The sequence below is a fragment of the Nerophis lumbriciformis genome, linkage group LG04, assembly GCF_033978685.3.
Source record: "Nerophis lumbriciformis linkage group LG04, RoL_Nlum_v2.1, whole genome shotgun sequence".
NCBI classification, from domain to species: domain Eukaryota; kingdom Metazoa; phylum Chordata; class Actinopteri; order Syngnathiformes; family Syngnathidae; genus Nerophis; species Nerophis lumbriciformis.
The window spans coordinates 17322501-17328177 of NC_084551.2; positions in this window are offsets into that span (position 1 = coordinate 17322501).

Here is a 5677-nt window from a genome sequence, read left to right on the forward strand (position 1 = left end):
TACTTACGTATAAAATACTACACGGTCTAGCTCCGTCCTATCTTGTCGATTGTATTGTACCATATGTCCCGGCAAGAAATCTGCTTTCAAAGAACTCCGGCTTATTAGTGATTCCCAGAGCCCAAAAAAAGTCTGCGGGCTATAGAGCGTTTTCTATTCGGGCTCCAGTGCTATGGAATGCCCTCCCGGTAACAATTAGAGATGCTACCTCAGTAGAAGCATTTAAGTCCCATCTTAAAACTCATTTGTATACTCTAGCCTTTAAATAGACCCCCCTTTTAGACCAGTTGATCTGTTGTTTCTTTTCTTTTCTCCTCTGCTCCCCTCTTTCTTGTGGAGGGGGGGGGGCACAGGTCCGGTGGCCATGGATGAAGGGCTGGCTGTCCAGAGTCGGGACCCGGGGTGGACCGCTCGCCTGTGCATCGGCTGGGAACATCTCTGCGCTGCTGACCCGTCTCCGCTCGGGATGGTGTCCTGCTGGCCCCACTATGGACTGGACTCTTACTATTATGTTGGATCCACTATGGACTGGACTCTCACAATATTATGTCAGACCCACTCGACATCCATTGCATTCGGTCTCGCCTAGAGGGGGGGGTGTTACCCACATATGTGGTCCTCTCCAAGGTTTCTCATAGTCATTCACATCGACGTCCCACTGGGGTGAGTTTTTCCTTGCCCTTATGTGGGCTTTGTACCGAGGATGTCGTTGTGGCTTGTGCAGCCCTTTGAGACACTTGTGATTTAGGGCTATATAAATAAACATTGATTGATAAACATAAACATTGAACTATCACTGCAGCAATCCACCAATCAGGCCCGTATGGTATAATGGCCAGACGTAAGCCATTTCTTAGTAAAACGTTTGCCAACCTGCACCTGAAAGACTCTCAGACCATGACAAACAAAATTATCAGGCCTGATGAGACAAATATTGAACTATTTTGCATGAATGCCATTCATGTTTGGAGGAAACCAGGCACCATTCAACACAAGCCCAATGCCATCTCTTGCCCATGGTGGTGGCAGCATCATGCTGTGGGGATGTTTTTCAGTGGCAGGAACTGGTAGACTAGTCTGGATAGAGGGAAAGATGAATGCAGCAATGTACAGAGACATCCTGGATGAAAACCAATGCTTCCCATTCAACCTGATGGAGCTTAAGAAGTGTTGCAAAGAGGAATGAGTGAAACTGCCCAAAGATAGGTGCCCCAATATTGTGGCATCGTATTCAAACAGACTTGAGGCTGTAATTGCTGCCAAAGTTGCATCAACAAAGTATTGAGCAAAGGCTGTGAATATTTATGTACATGTTTTTTTTGTTGTTGTTTTTTTTATAAATTTGCATTTAAAAAAAAAATTGTCATTATGTGTAAAATTTTGAGGACAGACATTAATTTATTGCATTTTGGAATAAGACTTTGACCAAAAAAAATGTGGAAAAAGTGAAGCGCTGTCAATACTTTCTGCATGCACTGTATTGTCAGGTATTGGCGGTGGTAGGAGAAAATTGTTTCTCATTCAGAGAGGGAAATTATTTTGGTACACTTTAGTAAACTTTAGTACCCTACTATGTTGCTGCGTGATTTGTGACTGTTCGGACACCTTTTGAGAACAGCTATTGTAGTACCACATTACGGTAATTCTTTAATTGATCAGTATACACAGCAATAACTGGAAATGTTGTCGATATTTAGTCAGTTTTTAATAGATTTTTTTTTTTAGAGGGAAGAAATAAACATAACCTAAACAACTTTCAACAACTTAGTTGAAATAGTACACAACTTAAAAAGAAAGAAACTAAAACAAGGAAAACAATGATGAATGAAACAAAACAAAATACTGTATGCTTGTGGGAACATACGTACATTTATTCTGTCTTTTCACCCTTTCAGTACATATCGTCAAAAGGGTGCTTCCATACCAAACATAAATAGAAAATATTTTTTTCAAAACAAATTGCCCACTTCAGACATATTTTCTTTTACAAATCTTCCCTCAAATGTATTACATGACTCAATTTTCCATATTTCTTTAATAATGTCTGGGAAAGTTTTCTTTTTGAAATACTTTGACAGCGGTTGTTAAATGTGGCCAGAAGACTGAGAATTTGTCAGACACGTCGGCATTCAAAACAAAAGGTCTAGGACAGTGGTTCTTAACCTGGGTTCGATCGAACCCTAGGGATTCGGTGAGTCGGCCTCAGGGGTTCGGTAGAGCCTCCGCCGCAGCGGTCAAGACACACCAGACTCATGAATTGATTAACGTGGACCCCGACTTAATTAAACAAGTTGAAAAACGTATTCGAGTGTTACCATTTAGTGGTCAATTGTACGGAATATGTACTGTACTGTGCAATCTACTAATAAAAGTTCATTCAATCAATCAATCAATCAATTGTGTAAATAAAAATTTCTCCCTGTCGGCCATGCATAACTTGATCTTTGATTCTTTAAAACATGCATTTGTAGACCTATTAGATTTGTATTTGAGGAACAACGATCTACAATATGTTTTTTTCATTAAACAACTGGACTTCATTCAATAATGTATATTTGGGTTGTCTGTATTTGTGGTCCTTTTGGTTGTAAATAAACCTTGCAACACACCTGCCCAGTATTAGCACTATTATTGTGAAGGCCAGACATATTTGACTGGTGGGAAAAAGAGAGCGCTTGACGGTGGCCGTGTTTGAATGAGAGACTGGACTGTTGACAATAACAAATATATCTAGAGTTTCTGCCTGCCTGTCTCCCTCCCTCAATACTCACAAATTTGTGATGAAAACTGTCATTCTCTACTTCACCCCTGCATCCAGAGAGACAGCAACAGTGCTGCTGACTGGTTTATTGTGGAGAACATACATTCCTTGGGTAGTTTTAATGAAGTTTAACAAGGTTTTCTTCTAGCCACCTCCTGTTCTCCGCTCCACTTGGGTAAGCCTCTTCAAACCATGTCGGTTTATAAGACGCTTTGGGGCCACTGGAAATCTCAGGGGTCAAGGCAACTGTCTGTGTTTGCCGAATGGTAAGTCGGCCCCTGTTGGGTAGTTTCTTAGGGCCTGATTTACTTAAGGTGCAAACTTGATAACACACGCAAAGCTGAGCTATTGAACGTGTGCAAAGTGGATTGCATCTGTTAAGTGAGCAGAGTAAGGCGTGCGATCCATTTTGCGTCTCTGTCTTTATTATCATACAAAATATATGTTGATCGTCAAAATGCCCACAATACTGGGAGGAGAAGACGCAAATATATTACACAGCATGCACATTGTGATTTATTAACTTTCATCACCGTTTTGCGAGCGATATTTTGTGTTTTATTTAGCACGTGCAAACTGCTGTGAGAAAGGATTAGTGCTCGGGCTACAAAGACAGACGATTGACAGAGAAACCCCCATCGTCAACATATTTGCATGGTCTGTCAGAAATAAAAAATATCAAACATATCGTCTTTTCAACAACAACCTTTTATAATTTCATAGATGCATGCTGGTCGACTTAGGGGGCTGATTAAAATAATTCAAATAATGCGTTTTGGTGTCTGCTGGTATTTTTTTTTTAATGCTGTTTATGTTTTTATTTCAATTATAAACATATCTCCAATGTGAAAAATGCTTATTGAAGTATGCATTTTTTTGTGTGTCGACCACAGTAAATGCAGCCTCTCTCCCATGAGCGCACTTTCAGCATTGAACAAAAAGGAAAACAAAACTGTGTCTACTTTGGACTGTGTGTAAAATGCCCATAAAAAGTGGTAGATGTTAGACTTAGACTTAGACTTCCTTTATTGTCATTCAAATTTGAACTTTACAGTACGGATAAGAACAGAATTTTGTTGCATTAGCTCGTTGTAGTGCAGGATAAAAGAGCAATAAGGTGCAAATATAAATAGATTTCCTGTACAGATAAATATATTGCACTTTTGCATATGCATCCACGTTTATGGATGTATGTTATACTGTCTTTATAAGTTAAAGTTAAAGTTAAGTTAAAGTACCAATGATTGTCACACACACACACTAGGTGTGGTGAAATGCGTCCTCTGCATTTGACCCATCCCCTTGTTCACCCCCTGGGAGGTGAGGGGAGCAGTAGGCAGCAGCGGTGGCCACGCCCGGGAATCATTGTTGGTGTTTTAACCCCCAATTCCAACCATTGATGCTGAGTGCCAAGCAGGGAAGTAATGGGTCCCATTTTTATAGTCTTTGGTATGACTCGGCCGGGGTTTGACGATCTCAGGGCGGACACTCTAACCACTAGGCCACTGAGTATAGTCCAGCGAGTTAATCCGTTTTTTTGGGGCACTAAGGGGATTATTAAATATTATTATTATTATTATTATTATTATTATTATTATAATAATAATTATTATTATTATTATTATGTTCCCTGCATGTTTGAAAACATAGCCAACACCACAGGTAGGAGCATGATAAAATGAATGTGCAGTAAGTAATAGGGTATATCTGTGTATAGTACAGGCAATACCCTCAGTTAAATCTGAATTGTACACGCAGTTTTAGCAGATCACAAGCAACACGCCCACTAATAGTACACACTATTTCATATATTGCACACACTGTTTAGCGTGTGGCATTAGGATCTTAGTAAATCAGGCCCTTACTATAGTTTTGTAATATTTTGGATAAATATTCCTATGTATTAATTAAGTGTTAACCTGTGGCCCTTAAGTACGCGTGTGAACACAGTCCACTGTGCCCTCGCAGTTCTAATCGCACGCTAGCTAGAGTAGGAACCCCTGTAAAGTGCCATTTACACGCTCTGCCAGCGATTTATGTGCGTTTGTCACGTGCTGATTACGTAACATAGCCGTACGTACATCCATCAGATTCCAATTTGCAAACCATATTATACTCCGTGACACAACAACATTTACAGCCATTAATGGCAAAAGTGATAAATCAGCTGCGAATCACCAGCAAGAAAGTGAATTATTTGGAACGATCACTTAGAGGTCTGATTTATGTAATATGACAGTAATTTTGACAGGGGTATTTCTGCCTTATCACCTCTTATCCCTCTCTGGAGCTCTTAAAGTCATATGTCACAATGTGAAAGCTTTGCAGGTCAGTCTCGAAGGCGCACGCGAGCAAGAAAGCTGGTCCTTGCCCTCCTGATAGATTGCATTTATGAAAGCTGCAATTACTTGATTACCTCGGCACTGCAGCTCCCACAGGATTCACCGCGGCCCTATAATTTCATTCAAATTACCCATGAACCTTAGCCCGTGGTGTCAACAGTAAATCTAATTGTGACCCCGCCGAGCGTGAGTAATATTATCCGCGTCATCACAATGGCGATAAGCTGTTGCCTAAAGGGGACCTATGGTGATTTCAATCTACATTTAAAACACTATTTTGTGGTCCAGGTAGTAGCAGCAGTGAAACCTCGATTTACAAACTGAATTGGTTCTTGAACAGGGTTTGTAAAAAAAATAAAAGTTTGTATAGTGAAACAACTTTCTCCATAACAAACAATGTAAATATGAATAATGGGTTCCCACCTCGACACAAGTCCATATTCAAGTGAAGGTTTGTAATCTTTTTTATGGAAGTCGGCAGACCCACCAGCGATCCTGTTCTGTCTCCCTGTAATGTTTGTCTGCTCTTGAATGGGATTGTGCTGAAAATCTTAATGTCCCCTCGGCATACTTG